Here is a 24,817-nt window from a genome sequence, read left to right as displayed (position 1 = left end):
CTCCCTCGGTCGTGCGTGGTGCTCAGTTGGGATTTGTCGGTTTTGGTGCTTCGCGAAGATCGAGCGAGCTCGGCATTGCGTGCCGTGGCGCGACAAAGGCCGAGTTGGCGGTGTCTGCCCGGTCAACAATGCGTGCATCACGCACTTCCAACTAGCACGTCCGACTACGTACGGTGCGAAAGAAGTTGAACATACATATAAATGTTTTTTTGCCAATTTAGGCCTCACTCCCGGCAGGAGGCGTCATTTCTGAGAAGAGAGGATGATCGGTGGGGGGGGGGGCATGTGGAGGGGAACACGCCCGAGAGGAGCCCCGAGACGGAGCTCGCGTTTGTGGCAGGCTGTGAACAAGCTGGTGGCCACTTGCCTGCAGCTTGTGCCACTTGCAATGCCGTGGATGAGGAGAAGGGAGCATGCAAGGCTACGGCATTAGCACAATCTTTTATTCACAGAGTTATATCCAAAAAGGTCAGATGCAGAATTCCCCAGTGAAATAGTTCCATGCATTTTTAACAAACACCTAAAATTGGCGTGCATAGACTATTCATTGTTGACATTTATACTCGCTGCTCAGACAATCCCAATCTCATTAGGCCTGACTAAGTGGACATATTTGAGCCGATGCAATTTATCCAATCAATCATACGCTTTCGGGTATGCAGATATATTGTCAGAGAATTAATTTTTATATATTCTCTTTCCTTAAAATTACCAATATAATTCGAATGCGAGTGTAACATTTTAAACTATACAGGCGGCCAGTTGGCTCAGAGGTTCGAGCGCTGAGCCGGCAATGCAGAGATCCTGGGTTTACGTTTGGGTTTCAGTCGCAACCGAAGTGATTACACAGAAGTCTCATAGACTCACACAGTGACCCATTGACTTACACAGAGATCCATAGACTCACATAGAGACTGAGTTGGGATTAAACCAGGTTCTCAAGTGTAGCAAGTTTATGTTCTCAGCGCCGTCACTAATGATTCCCGTAGAGATCCACAGACTTACAAAACAACCCATAGACTAACATCGAGACCCATACATCAACAGAAACCCACCGACTCAGTTGGGATTAAACCGGGGTTTCAAGTGTAATGAGTCGATGATCTCCGCCCGCTGACAAGTTGATGGGAAAGGCACACTCTCATATAAAATGTTATTTTGTGATTGAGCTCAATTCCAGCTCTGATAATGAAAAGTATTGTTTTGACTGTCATGGGATAAACAATCTCATAGCAGAGTTCACGTGAATGTGTGGACCCCTCGTGTGAAAAATATAAAAAGTGGCTTGCAGGAATTTCAGAGTAAAGTCCTGTGAATATTCTCTGCTGCCGTCCGTTCTCTGACACATGGGGAATGCTTCTTGGCAACATTCCACGGGGAATCTTCATCACGTCACATCATGCCGATAGCACAATTATGATGAATTTGGGAAACGACACGCACAAAAATTATTATGTGGCTGCGCTTCACGTTTTAGAAGAGCATTATAAAATTGAAAGTTAATTTCATTTTTACAAAAAACTAGATTGTTCACATGGTCCATGTTGAGTGAATTCCTCATTTCAGAATTAAGTATTTATTTTGTTGAAATGAAAATGACCCCATCATTGTACAATCCCGTGTTTAATTTTCAAGAAGAGCTGAGTACTTACACTGACACCATTATAAACGTTTAATCCAAAATGAAGAACATGATTTTTTTAAAATTTGCAAATGATTCTACAAGCGCATTACAGGGAGCTGCCAGTGGTGTGAACGGTTAGCGCACTGGACTTGCAATCCAGAGGCCCCCGGTTCAATTCCATATCCCAGCGCCGCCGTTGAAGCAGTGGGAAACTTCCCTCCACTCTCCACCCAGCGGTACAAATGGGTGCACCAGTTTAAAACGATTTAAACTAAACTGTAAACTATGATTTAAAGCTTTCGTGACTGGAGAACCAAGAATATAAACTGTCAACTATGATTTAAAGCTTTCGTGACTGCAGAACCAAGAATATAAACTGTAAACTATTATTTAAAGCTTTCGTGACTGCAGAACCAAGAATATAAACTGTCAACTATGATTTAAAGCTTTCGTGACTGGAGAACCAAGAATATAAACTGTAAACTATTATTTAAAGCTTTCGTGACTGCAGAACCAAGAATATAAACTGTCAACTATGATTTAAAGCTTTCGTGACTGGAGAACCAAGAATATAAACTGTAAACTATTATTTAAAGCTTTCGTGACTGCAGAGCCAAGAATATAAACTGTAAACTATTATTTAAAGCTTTCGTAACTGCAGAACCAAGAATATAAACTGTCAACTATGATTTAAAGCTTTCGTGACTGCAGAACCAAGAATATAAACTATGATTTAAAGCTTTCGTGACTGCAGAACTAAGAATATAAACTGTAACTTTTTGTATTTTAGCAGGTAAGGTCCACTGAGCTTTTGGCTCTTTTTCAGAAGCGAACTGCCCACAAATGATAGCTCAATTAAGTGGCTTATGTGGAAATGTATAGCAGCCAAATAGTCTAAACGCATGTTGATTGTAAATGTGGAGAGAAAAACCAGAGAACTCAGAGAAAAATCCATGCGACCACGGGGAGAACACGCAAACTCCAAATTTACAAGCGTCGGAGTCGGGATAGAATCCACCACCTCCTGTATACCAGGCAAAGTAATTAACATCTAGCCACCGTGGCGCCCCCACGGTGTTAGTTGCTTGGCAGTTCACGTGTGGTGGGGTAACGCGTGGGTAATCCCACTTCTTCCGAAATGTCTGGCCAATGTGGAAGAGTAGGCATACTGCCCTCGAAGGGCTCTTTCGAGTGGAGGCCACAGGATGGGTTCCGTAGGATTGGAAGGATGCCCTGGTGGTTCCCATTTTTAAAAATGGGGACTGCACAGACTGTAACAACTACCAGGGCATCTCCCTCCACAGTGTGCTGGGAAAGGTTCTGACAATTATTTTTTTAACATCGCCTTGCCAGGCAGTACGCCGAGGAGAGTCTTGGTCTTGCGGAGCCCCAATGTGGTTTCAGTACCGGTCGGTCCTGAACAGACGCCATATTCTCTGTCCGTCTGCTCCAGCAAAAGTGTAGGGAATTTCAATAGAACCTACCTACAACTCTGATCTATTGACCTGGTCACGACCTATGATACCATCAATAAGTCAGGGCTCTGAGTCATTCTTCGTGCTTTCGGTGTCCCTGGCCCTCTGCTTATAATCATTAAGGCCCTTCATGATGATGGGCAGGCCCGGATAAAGCTGCATGGCAGGCAGTCGAAGCCATTTCCAGTTGCGACAGGGATGTCCTCTGGCTCCTACACTATTTAACATATTTTATTACGTAATTCGAGACGCTTTCCATGGCTGCACTGGAGGAATTGCCATCGGGTACAGATACTTCGGGAGGCTGATTGATACCCGGGTGCGGTCAAGGGATGGATCCCTATTTGTCAACAATGTTACGTACACTGATGATCTAGTAAATGCTGTTCACTCTGAGGAGTTGAGTTAGATACTCAGCCACATAACCTGGAGAGTCCTTCTAAGGGGCCTTACCATCAATCCCACAAAAAGCACGTGACTGGGTATTTTATGCAATAAAACACCCCACCCCCTTCATTCCCCATGAGTGATGGGGCAGTTGTGGAGAAAGCTGAGATGTTTCCGTACCTGGGCAGTGTGCTTATTCCTGACACGGTTTGGCAGAGGTCTCAGCAAAGCAGCATTGTATTTGAATTACCTATTCTACGATGTGTGGAGACTACCTGGCCGATCACTCTTTACCAATTATTCCTTCCCTTTTTATGTTTGTGAAACGTGGAGCCCTTTTAAAGAATATCTGCACTGCTTTGTAGCATTCAGACGAGCCTGCCTGCAATCCATCCTCATTTTAACCAGATTGAATTGTGTGAGGAGTTCACAGATCTTTGAGAGATCTGGGCACCGTTCCATCTGTGAACGCCTTCGGCAGGCGAGGCTGCATTGGCTGGGTCACATAGTCCACATGCCCAGCCACCGTGTGCCTAAACAGCTCCTCTTTGGCTCGATAGAGGTGGCTGAATGGGCACGACACGGGCTAGAGAAGAGATGGACGGATGTGGTTACAGGAGGATGTGGAGCTGAGTGGACTTACCTATGACCGGTATCAGTGGTATCAAGATTGACCTCTATGGAGGAGGCTTTTGGGCAGTTGGAGGCAGTTGCCCTCAACACTACAATGGAGGACGGAGAAACGACGCTCACAGTAACGGAACGCTGGGTGGTGGTACAGAAGGGTGCCCAGGGGGTGTATCTGCCAGTCATGTCACTCAGCCATCCCATGGCACCTGGGTCTCTCCTGCCAGTCAGCCTTCGACACTTCACGAGGCCTGAAGGTGCACCTAGCCTGGCACAAGCGCCGATGTGATGCCACTTCCACTTAGTGATAAACGGCGGTTGTTGTTGTCGTCGTTGGGACAGGTGCGGTAGGACAGGGGGGTGAAGGTGGGGGCGGGGTTGTAGGTGGGGGGGCCTGGGAGGGTCTTCATACGCAGGTGAAGTGGGTGACGTTGCAGTAGACGGGAGCGAGGAAGCACAACCACGCGGAACCCCTTGACACTGCACCCACGGCAGGAGTTTGTAATTTGCTCCGCCCTATCGATCTGCCCCATCTTGCTCAGCAGCTAACCACATTAACGTGATCAGTGCACCCAGGATGGATATTAAACTTTGCCAGCTGAGTACCGAGAAACACAGCCCGCGTGACACTGGGTTCACGGTATCCAAACACTGCATCAGTGCCACGGGGCTTTAACTCTTGATGGGGTCAGCTCTCATATTCGGTCGGTAATGGAAAAATATAAAATGAAATAAACTTTCGGTTGAGCGACATTCGCACAACTTTTCCGCTTTAACAAATGCTGCTGTAGGAGACCAGTGGGGAGGGCTGATAGGCTGACAGACTGAACCGTCCCTGTGACCGCAGCGAGCAACACTGCCGGGCAGGAAATGAGCGAAACGTTAACGGCTTGAGAGCCGTGCTCACTTGTTGAGGCCACACCTGCTCGCACTCGCTCGCCGTGGGTCGCGTGCGCGGCAGAGATGCCATTTAAATGGCATTTGTGAGTTCCTCTCACCACGAGTGCCATGGATAACATGGATTCCTCACTCCATTTCAAACGTACTCTACATAGGTCTGGGCTGTTTAGTATGAGTATTTATTACTTGTATTATTCATTAGTCGTGTTTATAACATTTCCCTGCTTTAGAGGAGTTCTATACGCCCCTGGAACGCTCCCTTCCCATATAGCATGACTGCTAGCGTAACAGCTGCTTTGGCCAGGTTCCCATTGGCAAAGAGTTCTTAGCTTAATGGGCCTTAGCCGCAACACAATGAGTGAAACTGACTGACTCAGTTGATTTGCAGGGATGTTATTATTCGTGATTAGAGGTCACACGATTAGATGTGTTTAGCCAGATAGTCGTAGCAAGAAATACACATCATGCATATGCATGGTTTACTGCAACGCTTTCCAAACACCCGTTTGTCCACGGAACAATTGGATCGCGACGATCACGTGACGCCTCAAGCCGCACAAAGAGACGACGCCAAACGTGAAGACGTCGTCACCTCGGCCGCCAGAGCGAATCGTTCTCTGGTGCATCGCAGCATTTCACTCAGTACCTCTTGGGTGCATTTTTCCAGTTTTCAAAAGGGCATGTCTCTAATAAAGCAAAAGTTCACCTTAAAATGTGTTTTTTAATCATCTCTACGGGAGTTATAAATATCTCTGTAACTCTATGGGTATCGATGTAACCCTATAGATCTCTATGTTATTCTATGGGTCTTTATACATCTCTATGGATCTCTATGTTACTCTGGGTCTCTATGCAAGTCTATGGATCTCTATGCGACTCTATGGGTCTCTATGTAAGTCTATGTATCTGCAAAGTCCTGTAACTGCCACCACTGCCGACGCCTCTGAGCTGTGGTTGTCCTTGAACCAGAGCTGCTGAGCTCAAAGGGGCCTTACCGGCGAAAGTGATGAAGCCTGAGTATGGGAGAGCACACACAGCCCCCCTAACCACAAACATCCCAGTCCTTCTGCCCACCGTCCGAACTCTTACACACGCCAAATAATTAAATAACACATTTCGTGTTAACATTTTGCAAAACACAAAGATATAAAATCCCCTCGCCGAGGAGAGCCGCACGCACACACTCGGGGCCATGCATTGAGTACGCATGGAGGGGGGAGGGGTCAAGTTTTGACAGATTGTTGCATACTTACTCAATGGATGGCCCCTATGGCAACACGCAACAATAATCCATACCAGACTGGGACTGAGCACGGAAGCTCAAACAAATCAAAAGTATGAATAAATAATGCAGACACGTGCCAATACAAATGCTCGGCCGTCACATTTAAATTGGCTACGAATTATGAGAGATGCTACCCCACCAAATGAAAAACTAATATTTAAAAAACGCCAACCGTAGCATCGAAATTGCTTAGTCTCATTATAAACTCCCACGCCTTTGGTGCGGCACGATTTTGCTTCGCTGCGTTTAAGTCATTTAGGCCTCTGCTCGTCATCTCGGCTGTTCGCAGGAAGAGATCTCCGTGGCACAGTCAGCACCAAAGAACAGGCGGACGGATCTGTACTCGGAGTACACACACACACACGCACACACACACACGTGATCTGCCAGTGACAGCCAACAAACCGCAAGCGAGCGAAGGCAGTAAATTGTTCAAGCCCAGTGATGAATACGTTGAGACGGAAACTGATAGGCCTGACTCTGTGACCCCCGAATTGGCATGCGACAAATCTGAAGAGTGCCCCCCTGTAACTCAGAGGGACACTGCAGAGGGATGGAGATATGCCATTCCTTCCCTTCGTCACCATTTTACGAGCTCTTGTCAATCAGCCGCTCTTGCCAATAATGTGCTGCGGATACATCACAAAAATCAGCGCGACGGCCGTAAATATTTGGTCTGCTCATTCCCTCGGAAATCTCTGAGGTTGCACCGTAATCGCTCGCAGATGGTTATTACATTTTCGAGCGGTGAGGATAACCTAGCCCAGGATAGGTCAAAGTGGAAACGTCTCGACTCTTGTCTTAAGTGGTTCCCGATGGCATTGGAAGCGAAGACTCAGACCAATCGCGTTTAAAGTAGATTTTGTGTAACGAGGAGAGAAGGCATGCGACCAGGATCGCGTCTCGTTGGCAAGACGTCACCTGTGTCACCGGAATGATTAAAGCAAAAGAAGAAAAACAGCAATGAAGTAAATAGCGATCAGATCACAAAAGGAAAAAAAACACCGTGGACACGAGGAATCAAAATAATTGCAAACACTGTATCAATGTTAATTCAAAGATAAACATTACATTCCCGTGCAGGGCAAATTGGCTCAGGCCGATTACCTTCAAGCTTGATCATAGCACATATTACCATCTAAGTGACAGACACACTCGACATGAAACAGACACGTGTTGGGTGACTGCCCAAACAAACAAGGATGCATCTGTAATGCAACCAATGGCTCAGTCAACGCAGATGCAGCAGCACCAGCAGCACGCGGTAGTGCCGAACAAAGCCACACAACAGCCGCTGCTATCGCCCAGAGCGTATCAATCAAACTGCTGGCTGTGCTGGCTGTTCCTGCATCGCGTCATTTACCGTGGAACACCACGCGCCGTCTGCTGAGCAGTGCGTTACAGAACCCGTGACGGCGTTTGTGAAGAGCAGGCCATCCTGTGCCAGAGCCAATGTCCAATTTTGCTAAATTTTAAAAATAATACCGCAAATTACTCAATCTGGATGACACGAATACAACAATCATTGCCCCCTCTCCTCAACTGTGAAATAACTCGACTATGTCCATGAAACATAGCGCCTTCCGATCGCTGTAGGCCCGCGCCATACGAATGATAGCGGTAAATAGCAAATGTACTGCATTAATAATTATATAGTGTAACAATAACAACACATTCATGCCACTGATTTTGGGATAAATAAATCTCAGTCTGTGTTCGATCACCATACTCAACTTCACATTGGACCTAGACACTTCGTCGTCGCCATCAGCATCGTTATCGCAGCATCTGAGCTAGTAGTGATAATCTAAGCTAGTCGTGATAATTTAAAATTCAAATTTTACGGTCCAATCTGGCTATAGGACGATTACTATCAGAGGTCCCGTGATCTGGTACTCATTTAAGCTCTACCAGCAGGGTGGTGGGCTGACTTGGTGCTGAACACGGAATGATAACAACCTTCCTGCCTGCCCGTTCACGTGATCACTTCACCCGAGTCATCGTATCCCTCCACTGGCTCTCAACTCCGTCCCGCATCAACTACCCGATCACCTTCACCGCCTTCAAGACTCTCTATGGCAGTGGTTATCAACCTCTCTGGACCCACGGGCCACTGATAACCCTCAAACCATTTTTTATGGATCAAAAACGTGATTTTTTAAAATTGAAAATTGATTTTGAAAGCGCTGTCAAATGTTAATGAAAAAAGGCCATGACGACGATTAGGTTGCTTTTTATATTGGCTCGCCTTAATGAGATGGTTGATGCTGCCTGGTGATTTGTGGAAAAAAATCGTAGCTTCTGTAACAGTTCCACAGATCCCTTCCCAGGCCTCGCAGACCACGGCTGTGGTCCACGACCACGGTTTGGGAACCGCTGGGCTCTGGCATTGCCACTGCTCATCTCGCCATAGGCCCCTTCAGAAGCGACCTGGCCACAAATGATAGCCCATTGAAGTGGCTTATTACGTGGAATATTATAGCAGCCAAATACTCTGAACGCATATTGATTCTAAATGTAGAGGGAGAACCCGGAGGATTCGGAGAAAATACAACAACCTCTGGGAGAACAGGCAAACTCCAATATACAGCAGGCGTCAGAGTCGGGATCGAACTCACGACCTCCTGTATACCAAGCGAGGTAATTAACATCTCGCCCTGACTCGGTCAATCTCGAGGTGACCAGGTGGGTCAGGGAGCCAGAGCTCTGAACCAGTACCGTGGATATCTTGCGTTTAATCAGCCCGTGATCGACACCGAATTCTCACGTTCGAGTGAGCTACTAGTCTCAGTCGGGTCGCCCAACAGCCGTGCAAGAACACCGCTTGTCACGTAGCGGGGCCTGCGGGGCCTTCGAGGCGAGCTCCAGAGAAACCGAACGAGCCGTCGTCGTCACCGCCACCGCTGCGCCTGCCAAGCGCAGAGGCAAGTCTGTCAAGAGCGCCTCGCTCACGATCTAATCACCCTGCCTCTCGCCACGATATCGATGCTCTCCGTGGGCCCAACGCTGCATTGGCGTCATGCTTGCTGCGTCTCGTTTAGAGGGAACAGCCAAGCGCAACAAACGCAGGCAATTAATGGCGATGGAATGCGTGCGGGCCCACGCGCTGTAAATTCCCTGCAAGTTTGTTCCAGTAATTAGGCTGCTTAATATAAGGCGTAATTTCACATAAGTGACTCAGGAGTAACAGCTTCACCGCTCCATATTAAATTCTGTTGCTATTAAACGTCAAATGAAATACGGTAACTTGCATACCGCGCGTAAGAAAAATATACAATGGCTTTGCTCGAAGATATGATTGATAGGGGCTTTGTGCGATGTGATGAAAGTCTTCAGTGGAAAATACCCTTTTTGGATTTTTATTATTATGATAGAATTTGGAAATTAAAAACTCTGAATCTGTTTTCAGATGAAGTGCAGCGATCTGGTATGAATCCATTCCAGAGTTCTGTAAGGAACCTGAATGAACAACCCAGGGGATGGCATTGCACCACGGCATATGTTTGAAACCATAAAAAGAACGCATTCCCTATTCATGAACATCATCCTCATTAGCCGCGGTAACGCCATGTTGCGACCAAGAAATCCCGGAAAAAGATAACAACTTTTTACTTCAACTACTATTGTCGTGAAACTGTCACGTAAGAAAGAAGCATTAATCTCACGACAGGGCCCATTAACGACTCTCTGTCTCTCTCTTGGAATGCAATGCTACCATCGTAAGCTCGTGTTCCCGATGTCTACGAAAAATGATACACGAAGATGTTCATGTGAACGTGAAAATGCGTGCAAACGTTATGCTGGGCGACTTGCAACTCAGAGAGACGAGAAGACGAATGGTAAATTTGGCAATGGAGTGAAGAATGAGAAAGGGCAGCATTTGTTTAGATCGGCAGCCAACAGGAAGGTGCAGGATGATGACGATGATGATAATTCATTATCTTTTCCAAAGAGGGGTCCAGTAAATGGACACAGAGCAGCCGAAGCGGTAACATGAGACATTGAATTGCCTCCATCCCCACAAACAAACCCCAGAATGTCAGAGATGTATCTTTCCACTGAGACAGAATTTCGGGGCCTTGTGGCACTACAGGACCCCGAGGGATGGCACCGATGGGGAAAATCCCTTCATTCAGCAGTGGATAGATGATGACTGATGGCTGATGATGAAGATTTCTCTTCGGATATTTACCGCATAAATCCCCTCGTGATGACATTTGCTGAATGCATACAGGGAGCATGCCACACACAGTTTCGAGAGTTTGCTCTATCTTTTGTTTGGGGATTTAACAGATGACAGCCAGCACATGATAGGATATTAACAAACCAAGAGGAGGCTGCTGAGCTTATTACAGAGTTCCCTTCACACGTCGCTCTCAGGTTAAACAATGGGGATTTTTCACGCCGAACATTTTCGATATAGGACTGTGGGGTTATTGGATCACAGTCATAATACATTTTGCCCATTCCTGCCACCATTCATATCCTGTGGTTCAGCTTTACCGGCAGTCCCAGGCACAGGTGAAACAATTTTATTTCTACAGTGTCTAACCACAACAGCATCCCCAGACGCTGTACAATAACAGCGGCACATACACATTATGTAGATGTTAATATTTTATATATTTATTCATATAAACCTCTCTTTCAAGAGGGTTCTGCCAAGTTTTCACAGGCGTGAGCAATGTTGATGTTTCTGTAATCCAAGCGGAGTCATTTGCTCTCAAGTTTTCACCATTGGGATGTTTTGGTCAAGACCAGTGACATTGAATGTTTAACGATGGGAGTAAACTGGAGAGCCCAGAGGAAACCAAGGCAGAATAAGGGGAGAACATACAATGTCCATGCAGAACAAGGAGATAGCATACAATGTCCATGCAGAACAAGGATAAAACATACAATGTCCATGCAGAACAAGGAGATAACATACAATGTCCATGCAGAACAAGGAGATAACATACAATGTCCATACAGAACAAGGAGATAGCATACAATGGCCATGCAGAACAAGGAGATAACATACAATGTCCATGCAGAACATGGATAAAACATACAATGCCCATGCAGAACAAGGAGATAACATACAATGTCCATGCAGAACAAGGAGATAACATACAATGTCCATGCAGAACAAGGATAAAACATACAATGTCCATGCAGAACAAGGAGATAACATACAATGTCCATGCAGAACAAGGAGATAACATACAATGTCCATGCAGAACAAAGATAAAACATACAATGTCCATGCAGAACAAGGATAAAACATACAATGTCCATGCAGAACAAGGATAAAACATACAATGTCCATGCAGAACAAGGAGATAACATACAATGTCCATGCAGAACAAGGAGATAACATACAATGTCCACGCAGAACATGGAGATAACATACAATGTCCATGCAAAACAAGGATAAAACATAAAATGTCCATGCAGAACATGGATAAAACATACAATGTCCATGCAGAACATGTATAAAACATACAATGTCCATGCATAACAAGGATAAAACATACAATGTCCATGCATAACAAGGAGATAACATACAATGTCCATGCAGAACATGGATAAAACATACAATGTCCATGCATAACAAGGAGATAACATACAATGTCCACGCAGAACAAGGATAAAACATACAATGTCCATGCATAACAAGGATAAAACATACAATGTCCATGCATAACAAGGAGATAACATACAATGTCCATGCAGAACATGGATAAAACATACAATGTCCATGCATAACAAGGATAAAACATACAATGTCCATGCATAAAAAGGAGATAACATACAATGTCCATGCAGAACATGGATAAAACATGCAATGTCCATGCAGAACATGGATAAAACATACAATATCCACGCAGAACATGGATAAAACATACAATGTCAATGCATAACAAGGATAAAACATACAATGTCCATGCAGAACAGGGATACAACATACAATGTCCATGCAGAACAAGGATAAAACATACAATGTCCATGCATAACAAGGATAAAACATACAATGTCCACGCAGAACAAGGATAAAACATACAATGTCCATGCAGAACATGGATAAAACATACAATGTCCATGCATAACAAGGATAAAACATACAATGTCCTCGCAGAACAAGGATAAAACATACAATGTCCACGCAGAACAAGGGGAGAACATACAATTCATTCGTTTATATTGTCTGTCTAGTTTGTATTGTCTGTCTAGTTTGTATTGTCTGTATAGTTTGTATTGTCTGTCTAGTTTGTATTGTCTGTCTAGTTTGTATTGTCTGTATCGTTTGTATTGTCTGTCTAGTTTGTATTGTCTGCCTAGTTTATATTGACTGTCTAGTTTGTATTGTCTGTCTAGTTTGTATTGTCTGTATAGTTTGTATTGTCTGTATAGTTTGTATTGTCTGTCTAGTTTATATTGTCTGTCTAGTTTGTATTGTCTGTATAGTTTGTATTGTCTGTCTAGTTTGTATTGTCTGTCTAGTTTGTATTGTCTGTCTAGTTTGTATTGTCTGTCTAGTTTGTATTGTCTGTCTAGGTTGCATTGTCTGTCTAGTTTGTAGTGTCTGCCTAGGTTGTATTGTCTCTCTAGTTTGTATTGTCTGTCTAGTTTGTATTGTCTGTCTAGTTTGTATTGTCTGTCTAGTTTGTATTGTCTGAGCTAATGACGACGCGAATGACGACGTATTTCGTGGTATGTTTGACGCCGTGTTAGACATCGTAATATCCCGCACCTTCCTATGAGCACGGTTGGCTACATACCGTGCAAAATAAGTTCAACGTACACACTTACATTCGCGTAACTCCTAAAGACAAAACAGGATTTGTATCGTGACCTTTTGGTTACTGAGCAATGAAGGTGTATTTCTGTCCTGTACCGTAACCCCACTCATCAGCTGACTGGCCACAGTGGTGCAGCGGTGAGGCACATGGTACATTGGAAGATTGTAGTGCAGTGTACTTATCATTGTGGTGTCAGGGACCTATGCCAATGATATCTGAACAGGTTCCGAGTGCGTGGCGATGTCCTGTATGATCAAACAACCCCTACGGCCGACACACCGTGGGGAGACCTTCATCCAACAGTGAATTGACAAAGAGCTGCACCTTATAATCGTTTGTAATGTAATTATTCCCGGCTGGGTGGCTTAGTGGTTCGAGCCCATAGCTCGCAATCGGACGTTCAAGTCCCAGTTTGGTGTCAACCTCGAACGGTTCTCTCGACTAAAGTTAACCAAGGTCAGGAATCGAATTCAGGATGCCGGAATCGAAAGGGCGGCGTGTTAACCACCCGCACACCACAGCAACAATAATCGGACATCAATTCTTACGCTCGCAAAAAGTCACCCGATTCGTTTTTTTGTTCCCCGAGATAAAGAATTCCCTTCGTCGTCTTCACGTCAGAAATCTCAATGGCTAGGCAGCCTTAGGGGCACAGCGGCGTTCTTCAGAGCGCGCCTCGGCTTTGCTGGAGGCAAGTGCAGCACGAATGAAAATAAGCCCACAGGGGGAAGCATTAAATCCATCAGCATTCATCCACGGTTCCCCTTAGGCCTTGGCAAGGGCATTATCTCGGTCTTGGCCGGTGTTGCTTTACAGACCGCGGTGGATAGAGTGGCGAAATTACTCCTGTCCATCACGCCTCGGGAGCCAAGCTGTGCCTCGGCTCGTGCCTGCGACTCGGGTTGCCTCTGCCAAGGTTCACACAACCGGACTTATCATGGGAAGAAGAATATCTCACAATGACCATAACCCAAACCCCAACCACACCATCCAGCAGCCATACACCAGCCCTACCACTAACATTAACCACACTATCCAGCCAGACCCTAGCCCTACCACTAACACTAACTACACCAGCCAGACACTAGCCCTACCACTAACATTAACCACACCATCCAGCCAGACACGAGCCCTACCACTAACACTAACCACACCAGCCAGATCCTAGCCCTACCACTAACAGTAACCACACCAGCCAGACCCTAGCCCTACCACTAACACTAACCACACCAGCCAGATCCTAGCCCTACCACTAACACTAACCACACCAGCCAGCCAGACACGAGCCCTACCACTAATGCTAACCACACCGGCCAGACACTAGCCCTACCACTAACACTAACCACACCAGCCAGATCCTAGCCCTACCACTAACACTAACCACACCAGCCAGCCAGACACGAGCCCTACCACTAACACTAACCACACCAGCCAGCCAGACACGAGCCATACCACTAACACTAACCACACCAGCCAGATCCTAGCCCTACCACTAACACTAACCACATCAGCCAGCCAGACACCAGCCCTACCACTAACACTAACCACACCAGCCAGCCAGACACTAGCCCTACCACTAACACTAACCACACCAGCCAGATCCTAGCTCTACCACTAACACTAACCACACCAGCCAGCCAGACACGAGCCCTACCACTAACGCTAACCACACCGGCCAGACACTAGCCCTACCACTAACACTAACCACACCAGCCAGCCAGACACTAGCCCTACCACTAACACTAACCACACCAGCCAGATCCTAGCCCTACCACTAACACTAACCACACCAGCCAGCCAGATACTAGCCCTACCACTAACACTAACCACACCAGCCAGACACTAGCCCTATCACTAACACTAACCACACCAGCCAGCCAGACACTAGCCCTACCACTAACACTAACCACACCAGCCAGACACTAGCCCTATCACTAACACTAACCACACCAGCCAGCCAGACACTAGCCCTACCACTAACACTAACCACACCAGCCAGATCCTAGCCCTACCACTAACACTAACCACACCAGCCAGCCAGACCCTAGCCCGAAAACTAACATTAACAACGCCCAGGATTGCCGCCTCTAAAGTACAAAAACACTCAGGACATTAGCAGTAGAGTACCGTATCTCACAATATCGGAAGAGGAGGGAACTGCACGTAAACGCATTTCCTTGAGTGGGGTGTGATAATGATGATTATTATTATTACACAACTGACAAACACCGGCCCCAGGAAGACTCACAGATTTCTCAGCTGCCTCAACAAGAGGACGATCCTGTGGAAACCTGGACAGGTGACAACCCTGCCTACGGCTGATGAGAGACGTGCGAGGCCACTTCGATATTGAGTGCTGAGAGCAGAGACTCATCTGGAATCATACCTGAGGGGGGGGGGGGGGTAAAGGGGCAACAGTCCCAAAACTTCAAACTTTAAAAACAGGACATTATAGCAACTCTATATATAACAACATTTCTGATAAATGTCAATAAAATACACTGGCTTAATGTCGAGCCAGTGGATCTGCCACTGGCTCGACATTAATTCCTGAGGCTCAGATTCACGAGCAGCAAAGCCATTCGTGACCGCCTCATTGTTGTTATAAAATCGGTCCCATTTACTCGTGCAAGAAAAGTCCAGCCAGGCTTTAGGAAACGGCTCTACGAACGCACTCCCGATCGACGCCCGCGACTCAGCCGAAGGGTATGCGGTTGGCTACATACGGTGCGAAAGAAGTCCAACATACGTACATATATTTTGAAGGCCAACCGTTCTAATCGGAGGTGTTCAGCGCTAGTGGTATATGTTCTATAATGGAGCATTATAAAACTACCGTATAATTAAATTTTGATTTAAAGCTTTCGTGACTGCAGTGATTCATATTCTTGGTTCTTTCGGTAAAGTCACGTTGAAGGGAAACAATAAAATAATATTTCGATTTAAAGCTTTCGTGACTGCAATGATTCATCTTCTTTGGTTCTTTCGGTAAAGTCACGTAGAATGATAATAAAATAATAAATTGATAAAATAAAATAACACAATAATATTTTATCAATTTATTATTTTATTATCATTCTACGTGACTACCGAAAGAACCAAAGAAAATAAAATAATAAAATATATAATTATTGCTTTATATATTTTATTACTTTATTGTTTCCCTTCAACGTGACTTTACCGTATAATTATTATTGTTAAATACAGGGCAGTGGGACAAAATGTGTGAGAGAGAAAAAAACATTCTAACATTGAAAAGAGAAACGCGTCTCTTTGCGGACGGCTGTTGACAATGAATCCAGTCGCCCATTTTGGAGGCACGTTTTAAAGAGCGGCCGTATTCAAGGGGACATTTGAATTGCATTGTGCAGCAATAAAACTGTAATCTCTCCGCTGATATCCAGCCTGCATCGCGGAAGTAGAGAGAGAGCGTGTCTATTTAAGCAAGATTGGTTTGGCAAATCGATAAATCCGTGGCCACTTTGACAGCGTATTACTTGTCGAATGAGTAATTCCCCGACTCCGGACGATATTTCAGCGATGAGCGACTCCACTGGCATCCCAGTTCGATAGCCGCCATCGCGGCTCTCCCTTGCGTGAGAGGCCTTCAACAGAGACCGCTGGCGCCCTGCACTGCCACTTACTCAGAGGTCGGCCCCCGTCAATGGAGCAGTGCCGGCACGGAAGATATTCGTCTTGCAGCCCATGCTCACTGACAAAGAGAAGGGTCCCCCGCGTAGCCTAGACAGCCTGTTGGGGTAAGCGCTGTTAGCGGGCACTCATGAAGGCCGGTACGGCACACGAGGTGGTCAGTGGCCAGCAGCACGCCCGGTCGCCTTTGTCTCCTCAGTGACGATATTTACACATCGCACCAGGTACTCATTTGAGGGTGATTCAACCTAGGGGAGGCCCGCGACCGGTTCAGATAATCGTCACTGGCGTTGGCCGTGAGCGGGAATCGGTCTGGGGGTCGCCGAGTTCACAGCTTAGTGCACTCGTACACATTCTCACCCTCACACATGCTCACTCAAACGCACCCTCGCACTCTCACACTCACCAGACACTCACTCGCACTCACTCCCATTTCCTCTCTGCCGAAACATTGCGGAGTAGGAATAGGGACCGTTGACCACTTCATATACTACACATATACAATATATAGAACATTTTTTTTAATTTACTGAAGTCCACGTGTGTTTTGGAGGGGTTAGAGAACATAAGCCTAGAAAAGGGCTTATGAATAAAGCTGAACATTGGCGCACTACATTTGTTTAATGCTCAAATCAGTTTAGTTTTTTGTCAATCCACTGCTAGATGAGGATCACAAAATGGCTGCATTGGTCACGAGCATTGACGATACTTCACATGCTGGTCATTGTGGGTTGGTGAAGGGTTGGAGGCCAATACCAGTAAAATATCACTCTCCACTGACGTTAGCCGTGGCCAGGAATCCAACTCAGGTTGCCGGGTTCATAGCTTCTCGCTGCCGGGTTCGTAGCTTAACTCACTGCACCAAGGCTAAGCCCCGATGCATGTGGGCCGCATTTCAAATATTTCCGACCATCCCCTTTGTGCACGGGGCTCATATGGTCGCATTTTTGGGTTAGCAGGGAGGCTATTGGGGGTGGGGTGGGTTTCTGGAAAGAACAACACATTCGCAGTATGTTACCCTGAAAAATAGCTCGTGTTAAGGAAACTTGGGAAGCGCTCCAAGCGCAGCTATTCTTCTAGCTTTGCCCCTTGGCAGTCAAAGCAGTCTCACTGCACATTTCTCTTTCCTGTGTCCACATGCCCTGACAGGGCACAGCCACAAAAACAACCTCGTGGCAGAATCCAGACGCTTGCCAACGGCGTGGCACCGCGACAGTGAAGCAATGGGCGGTGCTGCTGCAGTGGCGGAATGGCGGCACTCGCTGGGCTTGCAACCCAGAGGCCGCCGGTTCAATGCCTAAGAGTGGCAGGTTGAAACAATGGGCATTAAACAATCCTCCAGCATCTGTCCACCCAGCAAAATTAAATGGATACATACCGCAGCTATATCGATCGGGAGGTTCCTTGCGGTGGGGTAAAGTGTGGGTACTCCCACCTCTTCCAAGACAACTGCCCAGCGTGAAAGAGTAGGCCAAATCACCCTCTAGAGAGGGGCTCTCCAGAGATCCCTCCCCAGTGGAGGCTCCTTTCTCCGGCAGTGCCGGGAGCGAGCAATTGCAGCGCTGCGCTGTCCCTTTAACGTCACCTCTTCCACGAAAACAAACGAACGATGGAGCAGTTGAAAGTACGGCATGAGTTCCAGTTGGATATCTGCATTTTTGGCAGAGACGCGGCAAGATGTGCGTCGTCACAAACTCAGCCGCGTGTGACAAAATACCGGGGGAAAGGGAAAAAACACCGAGATAGACGAAGCAAAGCGGCAATGGCATGGTGGTGGTAAAGGGCACGGCTGAATATATCGCACCGAGAGCTCTCTGGCAATAAGCTGCCTTGGTGACGGGGCATAATAAAAGTGTGCAGACACCACCGGTGGGCGTTCGTCCGTGTCTGCATATTCCGCCACAAAGGTTTTCGCCAACAGTGCCGTAACGGCTGCCAGATGCGCTCATTGGGCTGTGACCAAAATGTTGCCAGTCGTTCGGCATGCATCAGTCCGTCGCGATATCCACACGGGTCGCCGGCAAAACCGTGGCCGCAGGGATCTTGTCGCGTTCAGTTTTACTCAAACATACACGGTACAATTTGCCCGGCTTACTGCGGCCGGATATAGCAGAGTTGTTAGTTTGCCGAAAGTCTGTGCCATTCTGCGCGACCTCAGAGATATTGCGTAGCAATAAAGAAATATTCAACATCGTCTAAATTAGAAACTTTTTTTTATTTATTTTACGAGGTAGTGGTGCCCTTTCTAGGGGCGCGAGGCATGCAGATTTTTTTTTAGAAAGTAAATGATCGAAAGACAAATGAAGCTCGCAACTTATACTATGTTTCATCGCTAGTTCTAGCTCGAGCCTGAGTTTGCGCGTTCTTCCCGTGTTCGCGTGGACTTTTCTCCGGGTCTTCCGCTTTTCCCCTCCACATTGAGAATCAACACGCGTTTTGAGTACTTGGATGCTCTGCATTTCCAAGTGACAAGCCACTTCGTTGAGCTATCATTTGTCACCAGGTCGCTTCTGAAAAAGGAGCTACATAGCTCAGTGAGCCTTACCTGGTAAAATGAAAAATTGTTTACCCTTTATAAATAGTTTATAGAACGCATTTCCCCCCACAAAAGCGTACACCCAGGACACGCTGGAACATGGCCATGGAGAAACAGGTGGCGCGTGCTTCTGAAAGGCGGTGTCCATGCACATGCCTTCAAGACATCATCTGAACGTTCTGTCTCGTGGGCAGCATTACATCTTACATTAGTTTGCCTTTCCCCTATAACAAAATACACACGAGAATCCTTATATATTGCAGGTAAAATATAGAAAAGGAAATGTTAAGGCACAGCCCAGCAATATCTTGCTCACACGGATGCTTGCAGAATGAGCTATAATAGAGAGGGTATTTGGCCGACAGGGGTACCCACACTGAACCCCACATCACACAACCTGCCGACCCACGAACTGCGGTGTGCCACATTATACCGCTGTGTGGACAGAGGTGGTTGGGAGGGTTTATGAGATATTTGCAGCGTTGTTTCAACTTCCCGCGCGGGAAGATGCAATTGAACCTGCAGCCTGTGGTACTGCAAGTCCAGTGCGCTCACCATTAGACTGTGACAGCTTCCTCCGATATTCGTTGTACACCAGAGAGACACGCACTGCAGTACAGTATATATATTTGTCTTGGTCAACCTCTCATGTTGAGAAATCAGAAACCACATTAAGAGTGACACCGTAATATTATATTCCCATGTTCTTGCGTTCATTTCAGCGGTGAATGATACCGGGCCAAATAGCCGAGGACACTTCCAACTATATTTTAATACTTTCTGCTGTGTCTAGACAGACCACGCACATCTGGGAGCGCTCTCATTTTTCTTTCGCGCAGTCCACAGCGATATCCCCGGCCTCCCTTAACGCATTGAAATTGACTGCTTTAGAATCCTGTAAAAGTGCCATTACCGCACTGCTATGGCCTGTATAATCAGCAAGCGTGAATCCCGTAGAAAAGATTTATATAACGGCTCGCTTCACTGCTGCAAACCGGGTGATAAAAAAGGGCATAACTTTGCGGCGGCGAAATGTAGAATAAAAAAAGTTTCCTCTTGACGATACGAGAGCTTGTTTGATGCTGGGAACCTGGAGAGTCCCAGATTATGTGTTCACAGACCGTGAAAAATTCGTGTGATTTGATTCGAATGTGGCTTTGTGGCGATAAAAGAGAGAGAGAGACACGCTGGCCGGTAATTATTTTTATGATCCGAAGCACATTTTTATTTTAATCGGTAAAATAGAAAGGCATTATTTTTATTATACGGTGAAACGTATATTATTTTTGTTAAAGCATGTCTCATCGGTCATCGTGTGTTCTGCGGCTGGGTTTGTTTTGCAGCTATAAAACAACACCAAGCGACAAATGCCACACAGCAGCTACAACCAAACCAATCAGCAGCAATAACAACAACCGCCATTCGTCACTAAGTGGCGGTGACGTCACCACGGCGCTTGTGCCAGGCTACGTGCAGTGAAGTGTCAAACGTTCGCTGGTCGGAAATCTCGGAACAGACCCAGGTACCATGGGTTGACGGACTGAGATGTCCGGCAGCAGTAAACACACGCACACACAATAACGAGCAAGGGTAAAGGTTCAGCCCTGCTTTGACTTTCTCACTGCACTGCTGATGAACAGTCTTCCCCGAGAAGGAGCTTCGGAGAGCTCCTGTAGAGGGCACTGGGCCTACACTTCCACCTTGATGTCATCCGCTCAATCGCGAGTTGTTTTCGTGGAAAAGGTAAAGATAAAGGTGCAGCCCTGCATTTGCTCGCTCGCGTCCCTGCTGGCATAGGGAGCCTTCCCTGGAGGGAGCTCTAGAAAGCCCCTCTAAAGGGTAAAAGGCCTACAACTTCTACGCTGGCCATAAGCATTGGGAGAGGCGGGAGTACACAAGTTTTACCCCACCGCACGCAAACTGCCGATCGACTAATTGTGGTGTGACAAGGTGTACATGGCTTGTAGCAATCACAATAATAATAATTTGCGGCCCTTTTCCCAGGCCACTGCTGGCCATACTTCACCACAACATTTAAAAGTACATATTTTTAATTTACCAGGTAAGGCCCACTGAGCTACATAACTCTTTTGTCGAAGCGACCTGGCCACAAATGATAGCCCAACTAGGTGGCTTATCATGGGGACATTTATAGCAGCCAAATACTCGAAAGGCGTGTTGCTTCTAAGTGTGGAGAGAAAAACCGGAGGACGCGGAGAAAAATCCACGCGACCACGGGGAGAGAGACCATGTAAACTCCAAATATACAGCAGGCGTCAGGGTTGGGATCGAACCCACGACCTCCTGCATACCACGTGAAGGATATAACATCTCGCCACCGCGGCACCCCTAACCACGCTGATGATAAAGGGGGTGGTGGGAGGGGGGCGGGAGAACGTGGCCGGTTCAGATATCACTCAACACCGACGATAGCCGTGGCAGCGCATCGAACTCAGGTCGCTTCACAGCAACGCTCCGCACCGTCACGGCAGAAAAAAACGAACCAACAGAAGCAGGGGCTGAAGACGCAAACCGCCACTTCCAACCAACATGTGAAAAGCGTTGTGGGTCTCAACGAGCGCGAGCGACATGGCCACAAATCGGCATGGAATGTCGGTCTCGGAGAGCGAAGGACACGCGTGCAAATATCGGCAGGCTCGTTCCACCTCGCTCCTCTCTGCACTGAAACTGCCCGCAGATTCTGAGAAATTCGATGAGCACAGCGCCGTTCGTAGCTTTCCAAGTGGGTAAGAATTGCTTCCCTCTCGGCTTTGAATCAGCGTGCAAAAATGAACGCCTCAAAGCACCGTGGCATTCATCGCACCGGTCAAAAGTGGCTCCGCTATGCTGAAGAGGTAAACTCAGAACCGGTCGTTTTTACCGACATGTCGTTTGGCACTATCACGTCCGACGTTTCACCCCAAGTCCTGGGAGCTTCTTCAGGAACTGACATTTTTCCGAACAACACACTTTTAATTTGCCTGTTGTTTTCCATCCCATGTTTGTGTCCAAATAATGCCAGATTCCTTCTAATCACTGCCTGCATCATCAGGACTTCTTCTATGTGCAACCTCTTTCTCAGGTCTACGTTTGTCACACCTTGTCACGTGACAGTTAATAGGTCGACCTGTTCGTGCCCGACTCCAACACAATCGCAGGAAACCCATTGTACAAAATTCCGTCCTTGGGAGCCAACATGGGCACTGACCCCGTGCCCATACTGGACATCTGCGGAAAAGAGCTTTATAGCTCATCAGATTCATCCAGTATAAATAAAGATTCTGATTCTGGGGAGAGGATTTCACTCACGCAATTAAACGTGTTTGAAGTATAGTAGAATGAAGGTTATATTCTAGGTTATATTTTTAGAGTGTGATAAAATGTTGGCACATTACGTTCTATACACTTTTAATCCGAATTATGAAAAACATTCGGGATAGTGAGAAACTGGTTATGATCGGGTGGTAATATCACGTAAACCAACTTTCATCCTGACATTATATATTTTCTTTCCCCAATTGTACTGTACTTCCAAAAGTGCTACCGGTGTCGCGCCACGAGATGGACGAATGTCCATTAAAAACTCCCTTAGTAAGTAGTGCACAACCTTGTATCATAGAACGGCCCGCGGAAGAGTACATCACAGAACCACTTCTGAATTGACTCCAACTGCGTGTCAGCCACACGAGGCGGTGCCCCTGTCAAGGCGCGCCCTACAAAGGGTGTTGTTACATACGGAGACAAATCAGCGATTGATTCTCAGCGTGCGCGGAATTCAGTGGAACGGCTCCTTTAATCCGATGTATTTGTTTCGGTTTGCCAGACTGAGTTTACTACACTTGAGAAACTCTCGAGCAAACGCGGGTTGCTGGAACCCAAACTGAAACCCTGCAGGATTGCTGTGGGATTGCTGTGGTGCTGGGTCAGTGCTCTGATTCAGTCGTAGCACCGCACGAGACGAAACGAACCACAGGGTAAATAGAATTACAGCATTCTCTCGTGATCCACGAGGGACATATTGCCGAGATGCTCGTGAATAGAAAATGTCGCGGATAATGATATTTGCCGACGAAAACTTATCTTTTGAATTAATTACGTTAAATAAATATATAAATGTGCTTTCTCTCGCATCACATTATCTCTCATCACTTTATCTCAGATTTTGTCTCATCACTTCACATATAATCACATTATCTCACTACTTTGTCTCGTCACATCACATGATCTCTCATCGCTTTATTTCATCCTCTCTCTCTCGTCGCAGTCGTGGAGAGTTCCAGATGCGAGTTGCCAAAATCGCGGATAGCAAGTTCGTAAATAACGAGGGAATAACATACGACGGGCCTATACCGCATACTTAGAGTAAATGCATAATGTAACCATGGCACTGATGCTCGGCGAACTCTCAAAACCTAAAAGTGTAGCCCTGCAATTGCACACTCACGCTGCTGCTGGCAGAAGGGCCCCCCACCGGAGCGAACTCCAGAAGGCATCTCGTCTACTCGTCCACGTGGACCAGACGTGTTAGGAGAGGGGGGCGTACCCATACTTTACCCCGCCGCACGCGACCTGCCGACCGACCCACCGTGGCGGTGGACCCATGTTATAGTGCCGGGTGGACAGACGCAGTGGTGGGTAGGGGGTAGATTGGAGGGACGTGCACTTGTGGGGGCTAATGCTCCCCTCCCCACTCCCCATTAGGTGGGGGCTGATCTCCTCCTCCCTCACCACGAGCGGGAGGGGCACCACGTCTACTTGGTGGGGGCTGATGCCCCCCCCCTTCACTCCCCATTAGGTGGGGGCGGATGCCCTCCCCCCCACCCTCTCCACCCCCTCCTCACGCGTCCTAACCTCGCGAATTACGTAATATTGTTTGGCTCGCCGCTCGCGGCTGTGCTAGAGTTAATTAATTATATCTGCTAAGCCGTTGTGTCAACAAGCCAACGGCGCTCGGAATCAATTAATTAATCTCCGCGCGCTACGCTCGCGGCGCGGTCAAGCGTCCCTCTATTTAATTATTTATTTGTATGTGCGCGCGTTATGCATGTACTGATTAAAGTCACCCACACACCGTCGTGCGCCGATCACTGTCCCACCGCTCTTCACACACACACATGCACCACGCGTCAAACATCAGTCTGCGCTAAGGGTTTAGTCCCGGAGCGAATAGTTGAACCCCTGTTTATGGCCGCCTCCAGCCAGCACCCTTCGGACCGCGCCTAACCTCTTATCACCTGGCCGTCGCAGAGTGCGTCTGTCCCCCCAAGCTCGAGGTGACTGTGAGCTGGACTGAATTGGCCCCCCTTCCCGTACCTACTCACCTCTTCAGCTGCCCGATGGGGGCTGGGGAAGATCCTCGCCTTGGGGACTTTTTCTGGCCGATCGTTTCCAGCTCCACCCTGCAGGCGTCACACGGACGCTGAGGACGGCTGGGCTCTTCCACCGCGCCAGAAGAACTCTGATCCAATTTGCCCTCCTCCCTCCCCTTATGTTCCCAAAGCCCGTTAATCCCCGGGTCATATGATGTCATCCTGCGCATCCAATCGA

General features: G+C 47.1%; 1 long non-coding RNA gene across 1 annotated transcript; it reads right to left on the bottom strand.

The window, feature by feature from the left end:
* Positions 1-24,817, bottom strand: LOC116953583 (uncharacterized). Its single transcript, XR_004404607.2, has 4 exons — positions 24,592-24,817; positions 16,728-16,833; positions 15,332-15,469; positions 1-6,635 (listed from the first exon to the last, which is right to left on the bottom strand). It is a non-coding gene; the product is annotated as an uncharacterized LOC116953583 (long non-coding RNA).

Source organism: Petromyzon marinus, chromosome 52 (assembly GCF_048934315.1).
Source record: "Petromyzon marinus isolate PM22_M1 ecotype Great Lakes invasive population chromosome 52, UKy_Petmar_22M1.pri1.0, whole genome shotgun sequence".
Lineage (NCBI taxonomy): Eukaryota > Metazoa > Chordata > Hyperoartia > Petromyzontiformes > Petromyzontidae > Petromyzon > Petromyzon marinus.
This window is presented reverse-complemented; position numbering and strand designations above follow the sequence as displayed.